We start from the raw sequence: 8,188 nt of genomic DNA on the forward strand, positions 1-8,188 counted from the left end.
CAAGGAAATCGAGCATGTGGACACACAAGAAGTGGCTTTAGGAGTAGAGAGTTAATAGGCAAAAGAAAGAGAAAGGAGAACAGCTCTCTCTCCTGCAAGAAAGAGGGGCACCCCAGTGGGACTTCTGTCCCATGGTGGAGTGCACAGGGTTTTATAGACAGGCTTGAGGCAGTGTCTGATTTACATACGGCCCAAGATTGGTTGGACCAGGTGGGACATTTACATAGCTGGCCACCCACCCTAATCTTTTATTATGCAAATGGGGTTTCTACTTGGCCAGTGATGGTTGCCTGCTCCTTACTGTGCACATGGTTGACAGGGAAAGGGATAGATGGAACCGCCATGTTGGACATGCCTCGCCCCAGGCAGCCTTTTCCTACTGGCACAGCTGACGGCATTCACGGCTGGAAGCTTACATGTCTATATCCGCACATCGATTTTACAGGCTGCTCTTTGTTAGAAAAGAAGATGATTTGGGGGCTGCTTTTCATTAAAAGGAAACCTTACTGAAGACTTCCTTACCCTCACTATCTGCCTAATTTCTTCTTAATTCCTATATCACAATCGGCAGCAATTTACTTAGCTTTGAAGTAATTAGAATGCAATAGCAGTAAAAAAGAGAGAAAAAAAAGTTAACTTTCTTTTTCATTTTCAAACTAGGCCCTTGAAAATCAAAAGGTGAGGTCCTGCATAGACCAGAAGTTAGAGTTTATGCCGTAAAAAGATGACAGTGCCCATGTTTCTTTGGGCTCAGGCAGCCAAATGTCAGAGTTGTGGGCTCTTTTGCTAAACCAAGGAAACCAGGCCATTTATGCACTGAAATAAATAATGATCTGGGTTGCAAGCTGTTTTCCATGACAACTGACTAGTATACAAGATTTTGAGTTCATGGTTGCATTTCACAAATGATAACACTGCACTTGTGAAGTTCAGATGTTTCTACGGCTCATCTCTGGAGGTAGTTTTATGGTTGCAAGATGGGGAACAGGATGGTTATGAGTAAGGCTTTACACCAGGGCCTTTGCTCTCGTGCATGCTTTTGGCCTCATTTTACATCTGCGTGGATCTCCCTGGAGTTTCTTTTCACTAGCAATGGTTAATTATGAAGCTTTCAGGCTCTGGCTTTAGGCAGGATTTTATTAGCCAGTAAGAGTAGAAAATAGGCTTGTAAAAATGTAGGACTTCATAAAAAGTATAGAACACTATAGATCCTTAAAGAAAAGATGATGAGGTCGATAATATAATGCCTGCACAAGAAAATTAGAATAAGAGTTGAGAGAAGGAGAGCTGAGACACTGTGCTTCTATGCTTGAAAGAGGGTGACCAAAAATGGAAAGGCCCCAGAGGTGGAGGGGTATATGTGTGTGTGCACACATGTGTAATGTGGAAGAGATTTTAAGCACATTTGTTAAAGAGGAAGTCGAAGGGCAACATGGTTTCGAATTGAGGCTCTACCAATTGCTAAAGCCTGTGACTTTAGGCAAATTACTTAACCTTTCTGTGCCTCAGTTTTCTCATTTGAAAAATGGAGTTTACGATCATAGTAACCTACATCATAGAGTTCTGAAGATTAAATGAGCTAATACATGAAACAAGACCTGACATACAATAAATAATAAGTGTTTGCTATTATTCTTATTGTTTGATGTTGAAGAAAAATGACTATTAGAGGGGGGTGAAAGTAAAGACTTAGGAGAGGAGGAGTGATTTGGTTAAGTTTCCTTAGCCCCCATCCCCTGCCTCCTCCTGAGATGGGCTAAGGAAGCTTAGGGATGCTGAAAGATTGGACTTTGAAGGGTAGAAGTAGGTGCTCTATAAATGTGTTTTTTTTAAATTGATGAAGGACAACTTTATTATTTACACTTAAAGGCTGATGAAAACCATTACTTATCCTGTTAAAGAAAATCTAACATTTCAGTTGAAAATATAGTAACTATACTCATAAAATATTAAGTTGTCTAAAACACAACTTGAAAGCATCTAGCATGCATGATTAATTTCAGTACAGTGAATTCAAAATCAAGTATACATGTTACATACATCAAAGCTAGATTACAAATTATCATCATCATCATCATCATCTTCATGTTTTCTTTTCATTGGTGGTAGTTTGTGATGACACCATATTAGTGTAATAAGAATGTCTCTGGACCATTCGTGGTGGATTAACCACAACATTCTGAATTGCTGATGTTACAGGAATTAATGCTTCACAGGGCAATGTGAAGCAGACATCTGCACTGTAAACCTTTGCCTTGTGAGGGACATTTGAGTCCTACTCTAGTTGCCACAAACATGGTTTGTGGGGGTGGTGTGCCCAGTGTGTGAGTACCTGGTGGGCTAGTAACTGAACCAACATTTAACCTGGGTGAGACAGAAATAATGCAGGGTGTTCACAGGAGAATAAAAACTCCAAACAGAAGTTTCCCTTGAGTAGGGGCTATGGGCTGATGAACTCCTGAAAAACAGGGTGTGGACCAAGCTGGCTAAGACCAACTAGACCCAATGCACCGGATTTGACCTAGGTTTCACCTAGGACCTCATTATATGCTCATTAACACACTAAATCACACCCACCAGCGCAGTGACAGTTCTGGGAACACCCATATTGGTGTAAAAATGAGTGGCACCACAGTTCAAGAAATCTCCATCTTTTTCCAAGAATTTTCATAACTATTCCATCCCTTGGTTAAAGAAACCCCTACAGAGAAACCGCAAACCCCACTGTGTGAACATCTTGAGTACACCCACAATGCCTGTTCTTAAGTGTGTACTTTTTCCCTTTGCAATAAATCTCCATACTTTCACCATTTTCCAACTCATCCTTGAATTCATTCTCAAGACGGTGTCAAGAACGGGGTCCAGGGCCCACCGGCATTTGAGGACCTCCCCTGGCCCACTGATATCATGGGGACTGTTATTCTTCCCTCAGAAGTTGATACCTTTTTCTGTAAAGACTTAAGCCTGTATGTATGAGACAGGAGTTTGACAGGACTGATTTCACAAGATAGAGGTCACAAAGATCCCTACTGATAAAACAGACGCAGTAAAGAGGGCGGCCCAAACCCACCAAAACCAAGAGGGCACCCCATGGGGAGCCACTCAGCGTTTCCTTTCCTGGTATACCAGGGTTGGAAAAACCACTCCAGGCAAATAACCTGGATCAAGATTGCAACTGAAATCCATTAGTGGATGACCTCTGGTCATCCTCACTTCTCATCATAGGATAATTATAATGATTTAGCTGCCGAAAGACACTCCCCTGAGTGCCATGACAGTTTACAAATGCTATGGCAACCGGGGGACGTTATTGCCCTCTCTGGTCTAAAAGGAGGAGGAACCCTCAGTTCCAGAAAATCCCCAGGGCCTTCTTGTAAAACTCATGAATAATCCACCCTCTATTTAGCGTATGATCAAGAAATAACCGTAAAAATAGCCAACCTGCAACACTCCAGGCTGCTCTGCTTATGGAGTAGCCACTCCTTTATTCCTTTACTTTCTTTTTTTTTTTTTTTTTTTNCATATTTTTGTTAAAAAAAAAAAATCATGATAGGACTGAGTTGTTTGCAAAATAGTCTTATATATGGCCTGATTATTTGCGTAAAGTATAGCAAGAATAACTATTTCTTTTTTTTCATTAGTTATCATTAGTTTATTATAAAAGAGAAATATGGAAATTATTTACATGATGAAAGATTTCAGAACTTCAGTGGAATGGGCAGCTTCATGTTGATGCCATTTCAATAGTGACTTATTTCAGTCTACGTACTTTCCAAGAATGTCACCATCTCTAAATAGGAAATAATCCTTGTCATCTAGAACTACTTTGGTGCCTCCATACTCTGGCAGAAGAACTTTATCTCCAACTTTCACGCTAACTGGTTGAATCGCTCCACCCTTTCCTTTAGAACCCGATCCAACAGCGACTACTGTTGCTTGCAATACTTTTCCTTGAGATTTTTCTGGAAGCATAATGCCTCCTTTGGTTACAGTTTCAGCAGCACTCCTTTCAACCAATACTCGGTCAAAGAGTGGAAGAAACTTTCTAAACGCTTGTCCTGCCATGACTCCCTCCGCCTCAGACTCGTACTCTGCTCTTGTGTAGCGCCGCAAGGAGAGACTCTCCTTTACTTTCTTAATTAAACTTGCTCTCATTTTACTCTAAGGGCCTGCTCTCGAATTCCTTCCTGCTGCAAGCTAGGTGGCCTCTGTAGCTGTACCCTAGTTTTGGGGTTTTCCCTGCAACATATAGTTTGGAGCTGTTAAGCAATATCTATTGGGTGGCAATCTAGGACTTGAACAGGGCTTGATCAATGGCGAAGGGGTTTGATTTCTTTGCCTTGCAATATCTAATAAAAATCTCTTGGGGCAGAGAGGTATAAAAGCTGGTCGGCGCACACTGCATCGCAATTGCACATCAGTAGCTTTCTTAGCATGGCTTGAGTAAATTTTCGCATCATCTAGAACTGTGGTCACATAGGGGAAGGCAAACTCCAACATGTGATGTGTACCTCTTGGCTCATATTCTTTGATCTCCACGATCCTCAGGACCTGCGCCATCCTCGGGGGATGCCTCAGGGCACATCTTCCGCGTGTCTTGGGGAGAAGCCTTCTCACCAGGCGCTGATCAGACTTGCGGGGCTTTGTCACCTACATTAATGGATTCCAGTCTCGATCTTGATGCAAGTTCTTTGCTTGGTGTGGTTTTTCCAACCCTTGGTGTACCTTAAAACAGAAATGAGCGGCCCCACAAGGGGTACCCCCTGCCCCAAGCACTGGGCCCCCTGGTCTGCCCCATGGCCCATCCCCTTCTGGGGAGCAGATGTTCCTAAATAATCGTTGAATAAAGCATGTTGAACTCAATGTGGCAATTACATGAGTTAGCAACATTTCTAAATATCTTTTTTTTTTTCTCGGCTAAAGATGATTGTTCCTTAAGCCACACATTTGTCCTGATAGTGTTTCAAGGCCTCATAAACCTGTAATAAAATTGACATCATAATCACGACACACTCAGCACAGATGTGAGCGTTTGGAGAGCGCTTCAGCCTTCAGCACAGGCACGTGTGTTCTATTCACGGGATCTGTGCTCCTCGGAAGGGCTGATGGTTCCTGTAAATGTTTGTGCTCCCCGCGCCTTTCCTTCCTTCCTTCCTTTGTCTTTGGCGCCTGCGGGCATTGGGAGGCCTGGGCGAGGCAGAAGGAATGGCGAATCGGCGGGGCGTGTCCTTCACGCCGCCCCGTAGCTCCGGGCTGACGCTGGCGCAGCGCGCGACCTTTTGAAAGCCTGTAGAGTTCGAATAGCAACGGCTGCTGCCGGGCGTACGTGTTGGTGCTAGAGGCAGATGCAGGGCCTCGCTGGGGGCCTCTCGGGACCAATTTTGAAGAGGTACTTGGCCACGACTTCTCTTCACCTCCGACCTTTCCTTCCCGGGGCTGAGACTCTGGTAAGGGGAATTTTTTTGCGAGCCCCGGCGGGGGCCGAGCCCGGAGCCGAGGCCTCTGCAGGGGCTTTCGTGACAGGGTAGGATATGGTTACAGCCGAAGAAGGATTTTGGCAGCCAGCCCCTTGTGAGTCCCTGGATCGGGATAGACAGTCTGACCTCCACTCCCGAACCCTGCTGAGCGTGTGAGATGCAGAGGAGCTGAGAGTCATGCGGTTCACACTTGCCCTTTGCTTTCCCTTGGACGTTCTACATCTACTTTCTCTTTTCTCCTTTACTTTTTTCTCTCATTCTTTTATTTTCCCCTCTTCTGCTGCCCGTCCGCGCCTTAGCTTTGTCAGTAGTATCCAGGTATTTGTTGAGTCCCAGGGTCCCAGGCTTAGGGCCCAAAGGTCACTGACATTTTGACCTGGCAGATCTGCAGATTAGCTTGCTTGAGTGCTGCTCACCTTAATGCTGCTTCTTAAGCAGTACTTGATTGTTAAAAATATCTTAAGTAATCCACAGAGTATGAGATTCTGCTCACGGTCATCCTACTGCCATTTCTAATGTATCTTCATCTAAATATGCACTGTTTTTTTAGCTGTCATCTTCATGAGAACCTTGTGATTTAGAATTAGTATGGTTATTTAACAATTAATGTTAAGAATGCATATACAATACATAACATGATCTGAGGCAGAGTTTGGGCAACTGGCCAAAAGCCATCTGTCAGTAGTTAATGCCTAAACCTGAGTGTGCAGTCGGGAAAAAAGTGGCCGTCAGACAACTGTGAAATGGATAGGACATGGTATATTGAGGTGCAAATAGCTTGGAGTAGAAGGTGGGACTCAGTCCTAAGAGAATATAATGAAATGTTAAGACTTCTGTTTAAACCTAGTTGTTTTTAGACGTAAGTTTTCTTTTTTAAAAACATGCTGCTTCTGAATATCAAATCCTCCGTAGACTGAGCAGGAAAAGGCAGTGAGACTTATAAGACTCATTATAAGATTTCCAGGACGCTCTATGCGCCCGGATTTTCTGCATCCTACTTTATTGGCACCTCCTTGGTTGCTTTGTTTTTCCCTTCTCATGCTTGGATACCCTAGGGCTCACCCCTCGTCTCTCTACAGTTTACTCCCTAGATGATCTTACCTAGTCTCTTGGCTTTAATAACGTCTGCGTGCTGCCATCCCACAAACTTAAATCTTCAGCTTGCATTCTAGACCCATATCCACCCACCTATTTGACTCCCCTCCACAAAACTCTCCAACAGCTTTCTGTCTCTCAGTACAAGCTGAAATCTTGACTGTGACTACAGTTGAGTAGAAGTCAGAATCCTGTGGCTACAATGCTGTACTTGACTTGCCACTTCCTACCCCCAGCCTCCCTGACTTTGTCTCTTTCTCCCTCTTGCTAGCTCGCCTCTTCGTGAAGATTTCTGCCTCGGGTCTTTGTATTTCTTGTCCTCTCTCTGGAAGACTTCCACTAGATATTTGCTTGGCCCTGCTCCCTCACTTCCTTCAAATGAGTTTCTCAAGGAGACCTTTCTTGACCACTTTAAACTCAAATATTAAGCCCCTTCCCAAGGCCTTCTGCTCCCGTCACTGATATATATTTCCCCTGAAATAGTGTACGTTTATCTTCATACTTGTTTGGGTCTAGTTTGCTGCTCTATTTCCAGAGTGTAGAACAGTGCACTGTTAGAGCACATGGTATGTGCTCGGTGTGTGCATATTGATTGAGTGAATGAAGAGTAGCTTCACAGAGGTAGATGGAAATCTTAGAGAAAGCTGGGTGCGGTGGCTCACGCCTGTAATCCCAGCACTTTGGGAGGCTGAGGCGGGTGGATCACCTAAGGTCAGGCATTTGAGACTAGCCTGACCAACATGGTGAAACCCCGTCTCTACTAAATACAAAAAATTAGCTGGGCATGGTGGCACATGCCTGTAATGCCAGCTACTTGGGAGGCTAAGGCAGGAGAATTGCTTGAACCTGGGAGGCGGAGGTTGCAGTGAGCCGAGATTGCACCATTTCACTCCAGCCTGGGCAACAAGAGTGAAACTGTCTCAAAAAAAAAAAAAAAAAAAGTCTTAGAAGATCTTTGAGGTGCCGCATCACGGCGTCCTGTGGGGAAAGATAACACAGATGGAAGAAGGGGAGTCAGAATGACATGGGGAAATTATTTCCGAAGTAGAAATACCTCCTGCAACCACTCTGCTAAATTGTTTATCCTTCCCCAAAGTTCTGAAACTGGTTTCAGAAATTCTGCAGTTCCTGCCTTCAAGTTAAATGCATCACTTCATAACATTATTATATTCTTGACAAATACATGTAAAAGGGCTCTTCAGTACAGGTAAATCTGAAGACAATAGTGATTGTAGCTACATTTTAAACAAGATGAACAAACTTGTCATTAATAGACATTTAAAGCTGGGCCTTTGAGATGATTTTCTTCACCTTACTACACAGTTTTTAAAGATGCTAGTATTAAGGGCTCTATAAAAAATTTAAGCAAATCCCCCTTCTTCCCAACTTTTTATATAGACAAATGAGCTTATAGACATGTAGGAACAGTTTTGCTTTATAATAAATAAATCTAATAGGAAACCTAATTTTTTAAAAGAAATATAATTTTAAAATAAAAAAATTTTAAATATGTTACAGAAGAAAGAAACACATTGAGTTGCTTCTTTTATATATGTGGTATTTTCATTTTTTTTTTTTCTTTTTTTTTTTTTTTTTTGTTTTTTTTTTGAGACAAA

At 42.9% G+C, this 8,188-nt stretch overlaps 1 protein-coding gene and 2 pseudogenes across 3 annotated transcripts in view; 1 reads left to right on the forward strand and 2 right to left on the reverse strand.

Annotated features, from left to right (window-relative positions):
* Positions 1-2,052: 2,052 nt before the first annotated feature.
* Positions 2,053-4,625, reverse strand: LOC108537197 (transcription initiation factor TFIID subunit 9-like; annotated as a pseudogene).
* On the reverse strand, positions 3,628-4,137 carry LOC108537515 (10 kDa heat shock protein, mitochondrial pseudogene; annotated as a pseudogene). The gene has a single exon (XR_001887837.1). The product of XR_001887837.1 is annotated as a 10 kDa heat shock protein, mitochondrial pseudogene (transcript).
* A 470-nt stretch (positions 4,626-5,095) lies between the features above and the next one.
* PBK (PDZ binding kinase) overlaps positions 5,096-8,188 on the forward strand; it is a 31,640-nt gene continuing 28,547 nt past the window's right edge. The window contains exon 1 of one of the 2 annotated variants that reach the window (XM_017885059.1): positions 5,096-5,447. The gene's annotated coding sequence lies outside the window, so the exon portion shown is untranslated. The remainder of the gene's footprint in view (positions 5,448-8,188) is intronic. The other variant, XM_017885068.1, reaches the window with a different exon arrangement.

The sequence above is a fragment of the Rhinopithecus bieti genome, unplaced genomic scaffold (assembly GCF_001698545.2).
Source record: "Rhinopithecus bieti isolate Rb0 unplaced genomic scaffold, ASM169854v2 scaffold_315, whole genome shotgun sequence".
In the NCBI taxonomy this organism is placed as follows: Eukaryota; Metazoa; Chordata; class Mammalia; order Primates; family Cercopithecidae; genus Rhinopithecus; species Rhinopithecus bieti.